Source organism: Phyllostomus discolor, chromosome 2 (assembly GCF_004126475.2).
Source record: "Phyllostomus discolor isolate MPI-MPIP mPhyDis1 chromosome 2, mPhyDis1.pri.v3, whole genome shotgun sequence".
Taxonomy (NCBI): Eukaryota; Metazoa; Chordata; class Mammalia; order Chiroptera; family Phyllostomidae; genus Phyllostomus; species Phyllostomus discolor.
This window is the reverse complement of record NC_040904.2, coordinates 60,556,959-60,572,345: the sequence shown is the minus strand read 5'-3', so window position 1 is coordinate 60,572,345 and position 15,387 is coordinate 60,556,959. Positions and strand designations below refer to the sequence as shown.

The window sequence follows — 15,387 nt, the reverse complement described above, 5'->3', positions numbered from 1 at the left end:
GCAATCTCTATACTATTGTCTGTATCCATGAGTCTCTTTTTTCTTTGCTTAATCCCTTCATCCTTACCAAGCCCCTGACCCCATCGCCTCTGACAGCTGCCAGTCTGCTCTCTGTATCTATGAATATGTTTTTATTTTGTTAGCTTATTTTGTTCATTAGATTCCACATGTAAGTGAAATCACATAATACTTGTTTTTCTGTGGCTGGCTTATTTCACTTAGCATAGTATTCCACCCATGCTTTTGCAAAAGGTAAGATTCCTTCTTTTTTTATGGCCGAATAGTATTCTATTGTGTAAATGTACCAGAGCTTTTTCATATATTCATCTGCTGATGGGCACTTGAGTAGCTTCCAAATCTTGGTGATTGTAAATAATGCTGTAATAAACATAGGGGTGCATATATCTTTCAAATTAGTGTTTCTTTTTTCTTTGGATGTATTCCCAGAAGGGAAATTTCTGAGTCCTAAAGCAGGACTTCATTTATTTTTAAATATTTTATTTATTTATTTATTTTAGAGAGGGGGAAGGAAGAAAGAGAAGGAGAGGAACATCAATGTGTGGTTGCCTCTAGCACACCCCCACTGGGGACCTGGCCCACAACCCAGGCATGTTGCCCTGACTGGGAATTGAACTGGCCACCTTTTGGTTCATAGACCAGTGCTCAATCCACTGAGCCACACTAGCCAGGCCCCACTTTTAATTTAATGAGATAACACCATAATGCTTCCCACAGTGGCTGCACCAGTCTTCATTCCCACCAACGAGTGGGGTGAAAGGGTTCCCTTTTCTCCACATCCTCACCAACACTTGTTTGTTCATTTATTGATGATAGCCATTCTGATAGGTATGAGGTGATATCTCATTGTAGTTTTAATTAGCATTTCCCTGATGATGAGTGACATTGAACATTCACTCTTTCGTCTCCTGGCCATCTGTATGTCCTTTTTGGAGAAGTGTATCTTCAAGTTCTTTGCTCATTTTTAAATTGTTTGGGGTTTTTTGGTCTTGAGTTATATAAGTTTTTAAATAAATTTTGGATATTAAGCCCTTATCAGATGTATCAGTGAATATGTTCTCCCATTCAGTGAGTTGTCTTCTCATTTTGCTGATGGTTTTCCTTGCTGTGCAAAAACTTTTTAGTTTGATGTAGTCCCATTTGTTTATTTTTTCTTTTTTTCTCCTACCTGAGGTGATATATCAGGAAAAAAATATTGCTATGAGAAATGCCTGAAATTTTACTGCCTAAGTTTTTTTCTAGGACTTTTATGCTTTTGAGTCTAACATTTAAGTCTTTTTTGAATTTTTAGTTTATTCTTGTGTGTGGTGTAAGAAGGTGGTATAGTTTTATTTTTTTCACACAAAGCTCTCCAATTTTCTCAACACCATTTATTGAATAGACTATTTTTATCCCAATGTATGTTTTTGCCTTCTTTGTTAAATATTAATTGACTATGAAGGCATGGATTTATATCTCTGGGCTCTCTATTATGTACTATTGATTCATATGTCTTTTATGCCAGTACCATGCTGCTTTCATTGCTATGGACTTGTAGTATAGTTTGATATCAGGTACTGTGCATACCTCCAACTTTGTTCTTCTTTCTCAAGATTGATGTGGGGAGTCAGGGTCTTTTGTGGTTCCATATAAATTTTTGGACTATTTTTCCTAGTTCTGTGAAATACACCATTGGAATCTTGATAGGAATTGCATCAAATCTGTAGATTGCTTTGGGCACTATGGACATTTTAGTAATGTTAAGTCTTCTTATCTATGAACACAGTATATACTTCCACTTATTTGTATTTCCTTCACTTTCTTTCTTTAGCATCTTCTAATTTTCCAAGTACAAGTCTTTTACATCCTTGGGTTTGATCCACAATCAGGGCACATATCTAGGTTGCAGGTTTAATTCCTGGTCAGAAACTGTATGGGAGGCAACTAATTAATGTTTCTCTCTCACTTCAATGTTTCTCTTTCTCTCTCCCTCTCTTTCTAAAATTAATAAACATATCCTGGGGTGAGGATTAAAAAAGAGAGAGAGAGAGAGAGAGGGAGAGCACTGCTACAGATTTGGAAGAAGATTTTTGTTGTTTGGGTTTTTTTTGTTTTATTTTATTTTTTCCTGGTCATACTTGTCATTGTAGGCCATTTGGAAACCGTGAACATATCTAAAACCTAAAGTCAAAATGGAGAAATTATACTTACCTCTACTCTGGCCTAGTCTCAGACCTGACTCCACTTCTGTGATTACACACACACACACTGGTAATTTTTCACAACCACAGTTTCATTTCTTCTTTGTTACGCAGTGAATTGGTACGCACAGGAGCTCCTGATGACCTCATCTTAAATTCCAGAGAATGCAAACAACCTTAGTTAACAAGAATCATGGAGTTGAAAAGAAACCCTGATGAGGTTTTCTTCCTCTCATCCTTTTGACCTTGCACAGCATTGCACCAACAACATTCCAGAAAAAGTATTCCAGAGAATTCTACCACTTTCCTCTAGAAATGTTCACTTGTTATTTCTGCAGATGAAACTTTTTGCAAATACTCATCCCCATCTCTCTGATGAAATTTAGGCTCATGCCTCTCGTTCCTTTCTCAGAACTAACAGGGGGCAGCTGCTCACCACCTCTCCCAGAAGGGCACGTACTTCTAGACTTTAGCTATACTCACAGGATCAGAGGTGCAATCTATCCCTAACTGCAGACCACAGTAGTGTCCCTGGATTGACAAGGAGTATTTTCTTTTCAAACTTGTTTCTCTTTTTCTGTTGTATGAGTATTGTTTAGTTCAGCAAAGCAGATGCTAAGGCAGACACTCTAAGGTTATATTTTGGGCCTCTTCATTAGCCCTGGCTGGTGTGGCTCAGTGGGTTGAGTGCTATCCCTCGAACCAAAGGGTTTGATTCTCAGTCAAGGCACATGCCTGGTCCCCAGTAGGGGGTGCGTGAGAGGCAGCCTTGAATTGATGTTTCTCTTCCTCTCTTCCTCCCTTCTCCTCTCTAAAAACAAATAAATAAAATCCTTGAAAAAACTAAAAAATAAAATAAAATAAAACATTATTTCACTAAAAGCTACTGCCAATTGGACTGTTTTCAAACTCAAGCATAAGGAAATAAGTGTAGCATTCTTATGTAGCACTTTGGTTTTTTAATTATTTTTACCTTTTTTACATGTATTTTTTTCTTTTTAATTGTGGTAAACCACACATAAATGGTCATTTTATCCAATTTTATGGGAAGCCAATTTTTTATTGTAGTAAAAAATTATTGATTTATCAGCTTAACCATTTTTAAGTGTAAAGTTAGTAATGGTAAGTATATTCAGATTTTTGTGAACTAGATCTCCAGTACTTTTTTTTTCAATGTAAGAAATATCCAAACTTGTAGATACTTTTTATGAGTTTATTTGAGCCAAACTGATGACAATTACCAGAAAGCAAAATCTAAAGCTCTGGAAAATGGCATTTTTGCATCTTATTTTATACATCACAGTCAAAGAAGGACACTTAAGAGGGGGATGGTTACATAAAATTCATTGGTGGCAGATTAGAGAGGCAGAAGAAAGCAAAGCAGAGAAATCTCTGTGATTGAATAAAAAGTAGAATGGAGAGACACACATACTTCTTTTACATTGGTGGGAACAGGATGGTTAAGAGTCAACATTTGCAGCACATGGAGATGGTATGCAGGGAACAAGATAACAATGAGGGGTTCTGTGGTTTTATGCCCTGGTGCAGTGGCTGTACACTAAGGGATCTGAAAAGAAGGGGGATTACTCTGACATTCCAAGCTTAAGTTAACCTAGATGCAAAAGGATAATAGACAGGCTTACTTAAGATAAAAATTGACCTTTGTCAAGGAAGCTATAGACCTAGGATGTGACTACCCACTGTGACTCACATTAGTTAAGAACTTGTATGTTCAGCCCTGACCAGTGTGTCTTGGTTGGTTATTGTCCCTCAAAGTGAAAGGTTGCTGGTTCCATTCCCAGTCTGGGCACATGCTGCTTGGGTTGTGGGTTTGGTTCAGTCCTGATTGAGGAGTGTATGAGAGGCAACCAATTGATCTTTCCCTTCCTTTCTTGTTTCTCCCTTTCTCTCTCTCTCTCTCTCTCTCTCTCTCTCACACACACACACACACACACAAACAAAATCTTTACAAAAAAAGAATTTTTATGTTCAGACCATCCTGTGTGGTTGCTTGTGGCCTTGGTTTATAGGGCCTCTCTGAGCTTGTCAGATTTAGCATGTGGCCTCTTTTTTGTCCACATCTGGCCAAACTGAAAGTTTATACCTATCAAACAGTAACTTCCCAGTCCCACATCCCCCAGGCCCCAGCAACTACCACTCTAGTTTCTGTTTCTATGAATTTGAAAACGTTAGATACCTCATATAAGTATTTGTCTTTTGTGACTAACTTTTTTCTATTTAGCACACTGTCCTCAAGGCTCATCTATGTTGTGGCATATGTCAGAATATATCTGAATAGCCTTCTTTTTAAAGGCAGAATAATATTACATGATATGACTATGCCACATCTTGTTTATCTATTAAATAGACACTTGAATTGCTTCCACCTTTTAACTTTCTGGACTATTTTTGCTACAAGGAATATTTTTGTGATTTGAGGACAACATATATTTACAAGAAAAATAAACAGAATATGTCACTTAATGGTATTTGTGTATTTATTCTAAGTGGCTATACAGTCTTGGAAGAAAATTCTGGTACATTGTGTTAGACGTTGTAACCCTCTGATCACTTGTCTTACCCTCCTTCTACAGTCTTCAGTTCTTCTTGGATTATTGTCTAATTGAATATGAGTCACATGGCTACTTTGGGACAATTTATCTGAGAACACAGTAAAGTGTTAGATGGCACCATCAAATATATCCACTTATCAGAGGTACTATTTCTTTCTAGTTGAGATTTTATGTCACAGCACATGTTTGCAAAGTATCATGTGATCAGTTGAATCAAGCAAACATTTTAAAAGTTCTCTGAGAATGTATTCTGTAATCAGTACAGTGCCCTTCATAGGACAGTGAAATCTCCAGATCTAACATGTCATAAGGAAAGAGTCTTGGGGACTCTTGGGGAAAGGGAGGGGAAGAGTGGAAAAGGGGGAGAGTGTCTTCTCAATAGCTTTTAGTGAATTTGGAAAATTGTCTCCAGGACTAGAAAAAATGAAAAAGCAGCATTTAGACACATGGCTGCGAGTCCCTAATCTACTCTTCAGTTATGTCTAAAGTTCAGTAAACAATACTTTGGTGCTTTAAAGCATTTTCAGCGAGCATTCTTGATCATTGCCAACAGGAGCCAATAAAAATCTATCATATCAAAAGAATGGCAGCCAGTACCCGGGCATTCCTGGTTAAACAACCAAGAAAACTTGCTCCAAATTTCCAGGAGGGAATTCAACCCCAGCTTTTGTAGTTCACCACAGACCTTGGACATGTTCGATATTGTGACTGTCAGTAACCTAGATTTTAAAGGCACTTATTCCTAAGGAATAAGTAAACAAAATTCACAGCAGGGCTCTGTGTCTTATTGCACGCTGGGGATGTGTCGTATTTCACAACTCAGCAGCCTTGACATCTCTGGCTGTTTCATCTTTTCTCTGGCTGATTTTGCCTCCTTTTTCTTAACTGCAGTTGGTGCCCTGTATTCACATGTTACTATTATAATCTTGACATCCGAGCTTCTCCTGTAGCTGTGCTTTAAGTACTTTGTCTGGGAGTTTAGTTTCCTGTTCACTTGACTTCCCTTCTTTGTGTAGCCTGATCCTTACTACGACCTGCTTTTCAATCAACTTGCTCGTTCCAATCTAAGTAGTGTTGCCAGCCTTCTGAGTGGGCCTGCACAAGATCATAAGTGGACCTGGTGCCTCCACGGGCTCTTTCCAATGCTAAAAAGCTGAAGAGCAGGGAGCTAAAGAGCAGGGAACCCAGGCATTACTAAAGGCTGCTCCCAATGGTAGGCATTCTCAAACTTAAGATCGTAACAGAATCACCTGAAGGCACCCTGAAAGAAATTGTTGCCAGGTGTTACTCCCAAAACTTCTGATTGAGCAGGTCTGGGCTGGGCTCAGAAGATCTGAATTTCTAACAAATTTCCAGGTGATGCTGACGCGGCTGGTCTGGGGACCACTCTTGGAGAATTAATGCTCAAGGGTAAAAATAGTAATAATGGAAAAGAATCACATCTTATATTATTGGTCACTTATATACAAGATGCTATTCTAAGTCCTTTAGTCACTTTGTGTTTACAATAATTTTTGCTTTTTCTATTTTAAAAGAGTAAACTGAGTCACAGAGAAGTGAACTATGTTTTCTCAAAGTCACCCTGTAGGTGCTGGTGCTGGGCGGTGAATCTTGGTAGTCAGGTTCAGAGCCCATGGTTTTAAATGAACCTCTATAATATCAAGTAATGTGTCTGATAGTTTGAAATAAGTATATTTTTCATATACTCATGTATGAACCTATTAAAAATTTTGAGGTGGTTAAAAATAATCATTATTGTTAATAATAATTTTATTGGTAACTTTTCCACCAATTTTATTCATTTTTTTATATACTATCCCCCATTGTGGACCAGAATAATGAAGAATGAAGGACTATCATAAAGTTTTAATGGAAAATTTTAAAGACAATTTACCTCTTAAAATGAAGAGCATTCTTGCATATTTTTTCTTTTTCTACCTCCTCTTCTTTTGAATTTTTTGAATGCCCCTTCAATCTTCAGTCAGAGTAGTATTTCATGTTCTTCTATCACCTGTGAAAATGTGGCTTGTACTTTCTTGTCTCCAGAGAATGATCCTTTGCCTGTCTGTCTGTCCTCTCTCCTTCACTGATAGTATTAAATTAACTGGGCTTTCCAAGAGCTGAAAATGGAAAACATTATTAATTTGAGGATTGCTGCTTCAATGACAGTAAATTGTGACACATTATCTCTTCTTGAGTCTCCATGCCTGTGACCATGGTCCTTTAGAGCAAACAAAGTCTTAAAACCAATAATATTGCATTTCATCAAAACTAAGATGCCACTGATTTAGGAAGGACCATTATTTCACTGTATGTGCAGGCATAACTTGTTTTATTGTACTTTATTGCGCTTCACAGATGTTGCTTTTTTTTTTTTTCAAATTAAGGGTAAGACTCTCCAGCAGCAAAAAGAGTTTAACTTGTTTCATTGTGTTGGTCTAGAACAGAACCTGCAATATCTTTGAGGTATGCCTGTGTCACTAAGAACAAAAAAGAAAGCTGCCAGTTAAACTATGACACAGTGCCTCAGCTAAAGGCTTTAGGCAATAATTGGTCACACTAATCTCTCATTATCTTGAGAATTCTTTCATCTATTCTGAGGGAGGGATTTGGCAACATTGCCAAGTTCATTCAGGTGCATTTCTTGGCATGTGATATGTCAGTGCTTCTCACACTGGCCTGGACACATGAATCACTTGGGAGTCTTGTTAAAATGCAGATTCTGATTCAGTAGGTCTAGAGTGGGGCTAAAATTCTGTGTTTCTAATAAGCTTCCAGATAATGCTGATGCTCCTGGTTGTGCAGCAGTCGTGGAGCAGAAAGGTGACAGGCAAGCTTTTACATGTGTCTCTTTAACTACATGGGACCCCTCTTCATGTGCTCATGCATATCTTCCTTTTTTAGGTTCTAAAGCACTTGCTTATTGCTTTGCAAAAAAAAAAGTAGAGCTGCAGTAATTCCTCCAACAACAAATATTTGCTTTACAAATATCAAACTGAAGTCCCACACCTTCACTACTAGACCTTTCTTTGTATACAGTGATGTTTTGCTTCAATGTTGAATCATAGTGTAAGCATTTTGAAGACATTTTAAGGGGCAGCAAAGCTAACACATCCAAGAGGACAATGCAAACAACTCAACAGAAGAGGAGACAATACAGATAGCCATGACCAAGGTCATGAGTACACAGGCAGTGACAACTGTGTCACAGCAGCTGCCTGGAGGACAGTGAGCACAGGACACAGTCCGTGTATATGACTCGTTCTGATTTCTATGCAATACTAGGAAATGAAAATATATATAAAGTATAATTATGATATGTTAAAAGAGCAATAACAACAGGAGGGCAAGGAAAGACATTGTGAATGAAATGATATAAAGTACCTTATACTTACTTGTTCGTTCATAAGACGTTTGTTGTTCACTGTAAAACACTGTGTCTGAGGAAACAGTGAGCAAGCCGAGCCACCATTCCTGCCCTCGCGGAGCTTACAATTCAGTAGGGCCACTGACTGTAAAGAAACCTGTCAGTCCTCATTGTGGATTCTGTGTTTGCAGAGAGTAGGGAGACAAGGGTTTTTTTTCACTTCTATTAAGGGTTTGTATTCTGACATTCAGCCACCAGATGGAGATCATACAAAACTAATAAAAATATTCCCTGTACATCTGCTTTATACAGAACAATTCCTTGAGCTGAATCAGGAGCATGGAGAATTATTTTTTTGTCTTAGGAGTGAACCACTGACTTCCAAACCTCATAGATCAAAGCCCCATGTAAATTCAAAACAAACACAACGTTGGGAAGACAACCATAATGTCTTCAAATCGATGAATGATGTTTAAAATTAAAAGTGGGAAACCTGGATATTTTAAATAAATTTAACAAAAGTACATATATTTCCTTGCTACATGATTGCCTGTTAAAGGATGGGTGAGATGAAGGAGATAAAAACAGTAGCAAAAGAATGAGGAAGAAAGAAAAGCAGACGCAGACAGGCCTACCCAGAGCGAAACACGGGAGAGCAGTGGAGCCAGAGGGTGAGAGAGAAGCCAAGAGGAAGCCGAGACCGACTGTCTGTCTTGGGGCCAGCACTGGTTTGGTTCTTCTTCTTGTTCCTGTACATCGGGGGTACCAGGTCAGCAGTCCCACAGAGCTCTCTCAAAAGCTGACTAACCTCCAAGTATTCCCTTTCTGAACTGGGACATCAGTCTGTTTTTACTTCAAACTTCAAAGTTTAATTTAAAAATGAAGATTCCTTTTTCCCTCACACGTGAAAAATTTCCCACCCCATAGAAAGAAATCACTTGAGTTTTTAAAATTCCTTCCTCAAGTGGTTGCCTTGGGAATGAGCTATTTAATACTCAGAAACAGCCAGGTAGCCTTGTGTCTAGTTTTTTTTAAGTAAGGGGTTTTCATACCATCATATTTGGAAGTTATACTAATTCCAGTGGCCACACATCACCAATCAAACCCATTGCCTGTGTGTGTGTGAACCATAGCACGTCATGTGGCCGCATACCTAATTAGGGCCTTGTGAAGATGTTCTATGATTGGAACAAAGAATTTCCCTTCGGGGAACATTGGGTAACAGGGGACTCTGCTTCCTGCCTCTTCAGGGATCCAAAAGTTTCAGTCACTATAACTGACCACAAAGAGGGGAAATGGCCCTGTGTCTGTACTTCACTTCTCCTTATTTATCAGGAACTGGATGCGATGAAATTAAGAGCCAGATTCCAGTTATGGGCAGAACTTCTCTGTGAGGGTCTTGTCCAGATGAAAGGTCTAGTAAACTGTGTGGCACAGCTGTCACTGTAAACTAGAAAGTAACCCGGGTATTGGAACAAGCCTCACTGTTTCAGAAGGACCCATCTCACAGGCATGGTGAATCACCACCTCTCCTAATATGTGAGGCTCCTGTGAAAGTGCATCAGGTGAAAGTTGGTAGTCTTTCGACAAAAATGCAACAGCGCTCACATTTCTTCCTATACCATCTGGGGATTTTTTAAAAAATGGAACAACAACAACAACAAAAAGTTAACATTGTCTTTTTATTTAACAAGTATCTACTTATTCATTTTCTTGAAAACAAGAACAAGAAATGCCTCACTGGAAGCAGCTGTGTGAACCTGGGCTACTCATTCAATGTCTTGGGGCATCTGGGTCTCAAAACTAGAGCACACATGCCCGGGGTCTGTGCCAGAGTGATCCACTGGGAGCTGGAAGAAATGTTAGGACCTTTACTTGCATTTTTTTCCATCTGAAATATGAAGAAAAATATTAAGCTTTACTAACATTTGACATTTGAATCAAGAGGATACAAATATATCATTTGTAAATGTACAAATTTTGGAAGTGCATGCTAAAAAATGTAATACTGTTAATGTCTTACGATTTTAAAAAGTGTGGATCTACACCTTTTGAAGATTAGGGTAGATTGGTATTTTTTCAAATTACTGGTTGCAACTTATTGGTTGGTCACACAATCAATTTAGTAGATTTTTAAAGAGTGAAATAAAAGAGCAGAGTGCACTGGTCGCAGTAAGAATTAGGTATTGCTCTGTGAAGCTTGTCAGATGAATGTGTGTGAATACTGGGTGCTGATGTGAAATCTGCCTCCTGTTGTGGCTTGTGGTTTGAAAAAAAATGAAAACGACTGGACTAGAGAGGCAGTTCTCCAAGTGTCTCTCTCAGATGAGCAGCGGCGGCAGATGGGAATTTATTAGAAAGGCAAATTCTTCCATTTCACCCCAGATTTGCAGTATCAAACAAAAGTGGGGTGCAGCCCAGCGATTATGGCTCAACAAACACTCCCAGTAGCTCTGATTGATGAGTGCTAGAGCTTAAAGCCACTGGCCTAGAACATCGCTAGGATTCATCTGGTTACAAAGTTTAAGAATTTGTCAAACTATTCCTTTAAAGCAATGTTTTTCAAATTTACCTGATCATAAGAATTACCTGGGTGATTTAAAAGTACCTCGGAAAAATAGAGATGGACTCATAGATAGAAAGCAGGATGACAGCTATGGGGTGGGGGAAGTTATCGAGTGGAGGGATCGAACCAAAAGGAGAAAAGATTCGTGGACATGGACAAGTGTGCTTCTTGCAGGGGAGCAGGGGCTATAAGGGGGGTAGATGGTAATGGAAAAAATACAATAAAAAACTAAAAAATAAATAAGTAAAATTATAAAAAAAATAAAAGTACCTCAGAAACCCTAACTAAGCAGGTCTGGGTGGGGCATAGGGGCTTGGATCTTATTTTTGACAAATGACTTTGGTGATTCATGTGATCAGAGAAGTTTGGGAGACACTTTACAAGAAATACGAAGACCAGGGAATCTGTAGAACATAACTATTTTACACAGCAGAAACGGTGTTATAGACAAACCAAGTTTAAGGCGAGAAATAAGCAATTCAAACCAGAAGTTTAAGAGCTAAGAATTATCTAAACAGCCCTGGCTGATGTGACTCAGTGTATTGAGCACCGGACTGTGGACCAAAGGGTCATGGGTTCGATTTCCAGTCAGGGCACACGCTTGGGTTGTGAGTCAGGTCCCTATTAGGGGGTGAGGGAGAGGCAACCACACATTGATGTTTCTCTCCCTCTCTTTCTCCTTCCCTTCCCTTCTAAAAATAAATAAATAAAATCTTAAAAAAGAAAGAATTATCTAAACATTTCTAAACTGAATGAAATGACCTGTCTTTCATTTGAGTGAGCTGAGCCTGGGAACCTCTTCTGAAAACATTGCCCTAGAGTTCTGGACAGCACCTCAGCTCTGGCACACAGCAGATATTCAAGAAGTGCCAACAGAATGGGCCTAGAATGCCTCCAACATTTCATACTGGGGCAGGGTGTGGGGTGAGGCAGGCAGCTCCTGGACTCAGAGGGTTGGGCAGGCATTGGAGTAGATGTTCTCAAATTCCTTCATAGCTAAGTCAGACAAATTTTGAATATATTGGTAGGGTAGAGACCCCACTTTTAAAAGTAACTTTCACAATTGACTTGGTTGTGTTGCTGCTAAACCTACCTCCCCAGTTGACTGTAATTAAAAATAAAATTCCATATAAATAATCTCTTCACATTATAAATATATTCAATAAAAGTGCATATAAAAATCTGAAACCTTCTAGTACCCTGCTCCCATTCTCGGTCTCAATCCCCAAATAACCATTGCTAACAGTTTAAAGGATATTTTGTGATTTTAAAATATCCATACATAAAAACAGAATGATTAATTGATATTATGCTATAAGTTTTCAGTAGGCAATGGAGCATGGATGTTCTGCTATGTTGTTACATATCTAGCCAAATCTTTTGAACACCCGCAGATTTTAAATGTTTAATTTAATTTCTACCAAATTTAATTGACCTCAGAACCCTTTTAAAATGAGAATGTATTTTGACTGCATATCCTCAAGAACTCTAAGCAGATAATGTGTACTTGAATTAAAGAAATAGCTAAACAATGTCTCCTGAACAGATTAGTACTGCAAGAAATGATATAAATTTAATTTATTGCATTTTAAAATCTTTATAACAGGAAGAATAATACGGATGAGAAATTAAATCATCATATTTTACTAAGAACAAAGTAGACTGAGATTAAGTAAAATGTTCTCATTTTATATTTTGTTGTAAAATATGACATAAAAACAAACTCAAAATAAAAATAGTGTTTTGGAGTTATTTTGTCACATAGCTAGGCTAGCTTCATAGGTGCAAATACTGTTTTGGGGTAAAAACTTTATGTGTGGTAAAACATCAGATCTCTTGTTATATGTTGTCTCAGCACAATATTTTAAAAACCCAATTTTTAAAATATAAGAACAGTGTAATAAAGAAGCACATAAATAATATATTTTACGATCTTCATATATTCTTAATTTAGATACTCTAAAAATTCTTAATTATATCCTGTTTGATAGCTCTGCTGATTTTTCTGGAATCTGATGGCTACATTCATTCATTTTTACGTTGATGTGTTCAACCATTTTCCTCTTTTAATTTGCACAAAGCTTTTGAACTACAGGACTGTTTTTCATTGAAAACATTTTGTCTTTCAGCATGAGGAACAAGTTTGTATATTATATGTATATAATATATCGTGCTGTAAACATCAGATAGTAACCTCAAAGATGCATGGCAACTGTGAGACCGGACGCCTGCCATGGGGCAGTGGTCCTCCGGAGAGGATGTGTAAGGGGGCAGTTGTGTTTGGCAGGCGTGCACTCACATGTGAGGTATCTTTCTTCTGCACTTTCCTAGCACTCTGGGGTAGGAAGCAACCTTAGTATTTGTTGAAGCTTTATGGCTTAGGACACAATTGTTACATTTAGCAAGGCAATAAATAAATGCTGATAGATGCTATAGAGTTAACTTTTGGGTCACTTTTTTTTCTGATATAAGAAGCAAACTCTTGAATTTAGATTATTCAGCCCAGGACTGAGGTCCAAGGGAGGATGATATTCCTTTACTGAGATATCTGCTATTCATTTATTTAATATTGAGGAGGAGGGGAAGGAGAGAAAATACAAGGCTTTATAACTTTCTTTTATGACCTACAGGAGCATTTTTCTATTATTTTACCCAGCCCTTAGAAACACCCTGTGAAACAGATATTGTTGCCATTGTGCAGATGAGGAAACCGAGGCCCAGAGAGATGTAGTAACTGACTTGTGCAAGGTCTCTAGACCTCAAATTTGTATTTGTTTGATGTCAAACCTGTGCTGTGTTCACCATGGCAGGATTCCCTATGTTTCAGTCATTCGTTCACTGTTAAAATTTTGCCACGTGTACCACTGCTTTATTTTTTGATTAAGGTATATTTTTAAATTGACTGTTTTTTTGTTTTACATGAGGCATATTATAAAAATAAATTTATTAGTAATCTTCAAAGCAGGGAGTAATAACTTTACAAAGGGAACCAGGCAAGCATAGTTTTAAAGGCCTTGCTTTTCAGACCTTCACTCTCAAACAGGTACCCTTTCCTAACAGTGGCCTGCCCTGAGAATCTGCCCTTTCCCTTCTCCCCTCTCCCTACTCTGTTCTTATTGTGTGGCCTTGCCCTGGGGAATAAAATCTCTGGGGTCCAAACAAATAAGCAATTAAAATATCAGCTTAAGTATTGACAGGTAACAATTCATTTTGTAAATAGGGGTTTCTCAAGTTTTTGCTTTTGGCAGATTGAAGAGAGACCTAACTGAGTTTTTAGTTTGTTGATCACTAAAAATAATATCTGAGAATACATCGCTATGTGCATTTGGATTAGAGCGCAAATGAATTCGAAGATCGACATTGATGTACAAACTCCGATTCTCATCTACTTATGTCAACAATGTTTTTCAGAGGTAACATCTATAAAAATGAAAAACAGAAATAGAATGGATGCTAAATCTCATTCAATCAGTAATATTCATCCATGAATACATGAGTTAACTTAAAACAGTTATCAGCCACATTCATCTTATAAGATATGTGTTCCCAGAACAGCTTTTCTATGAAGTTTGAAATGTACCATATTTTTCAATATATTTTTATTAAAATTATATAGTTATATAATTATAATGATATAATGACAATTAACTGAGAAAGAACATTATAGTCCAGGGTAATAAAAATTGTCCTAGTCTGTTCAGGTGGCTATAACAAAAATACCTTAGACTACATGGCTCACAAACAACAGAAATTTATTTCTTACAGTTTGGAGGCTGGGAAATCCAAAAGCAAGCTGCTGGCAGATTTGGTGTCTGGCAAAATCTTGTTTCTCGGTTCACAGATGGCCATTTTCCTTGCTGTGTCTTTACATGTAGAAAGGGTGAGGGATCTCTCTGTCATCTCTTTTACAAGAACACTAATCCTATTCACTTCACAAGGGCTCTACTCTAATGACCCGGTCATTCCCAAGGGCCTTGCCTCCTTGTATAGTCTCACTGGGAGTTAAAATTTCAACATATGAATTTTGGGGTGAACATAAACATTCAGTATCATGCAAAAACATATTTTGACTCTCTTAAGATATTTTTATTACAGTAAGTTGAATAGGGTTATCAAGACTTTCAGGCTTAAGAGTATATGACATGGAGTCAGGGTTTCTTAACCACAATATTATGGGGCAGTTAATTCTCTGTTGCTATTTGGGGGGTGTTTCCCCATGTTTTTAAGGATAATTGGCAGCATTCTGACTTCTACCAACTGGATACCAGTAGCACCCCCCCCCCCACCAAGTTATGATGACCAAAAATGTGTCCAGATAGTCCCAAAAGTCCCTTGTGGGGCCAAATCACCCATGGTTGAGAATCACTGCATTAGGTTATACTTTTGTGGGAGGAGTGAAATAGAAAATGGAAATTTAAGAAGAAAAGGAACGATGTGCAATTTCTGCCTGTTAAAGGAGAGCTTGCTCATTTTTAGTTCGTGAAGGATATTGGTGACCCTGGGGTTTTGACTCTGATGCTCTGTGTCACCGTCGAAGTGACACAGTTTTCCTTGCTGTGAGACATTGAGTTTTAACCCCCAATGCAAATATAACAATATTTGGAAATAAGGTCATTACAGAGATAATAAGTTAAATGGACTCATTAGGGTGAGTCCTAATCCAGTGTTACTGGTGTCCTTATG

At 37.9% G+C, this 15,387-nt stretch overlaps 1 long non-coding RNA gene across 1 annotated transcript; it reads left to right on the top strand.

Annotated features, from left to right (window-relative positions):
* Positions 1–4,368: 4,368 nt before the first annotated feature.
* Positions 4,369–10,948, top strand: LOC118498860. The gene is made up of 2 exons (XR_004901348.1): positions 4,369–7,237; positions 9,863–10,948. It is a non-coding gene; the product is annotated as an uncharacterized LOC118498860 (long non-coding RNA).
* The last annotated feature ends 4,439 nt before the right edge of the window (positions 10,949–15,387 follow it).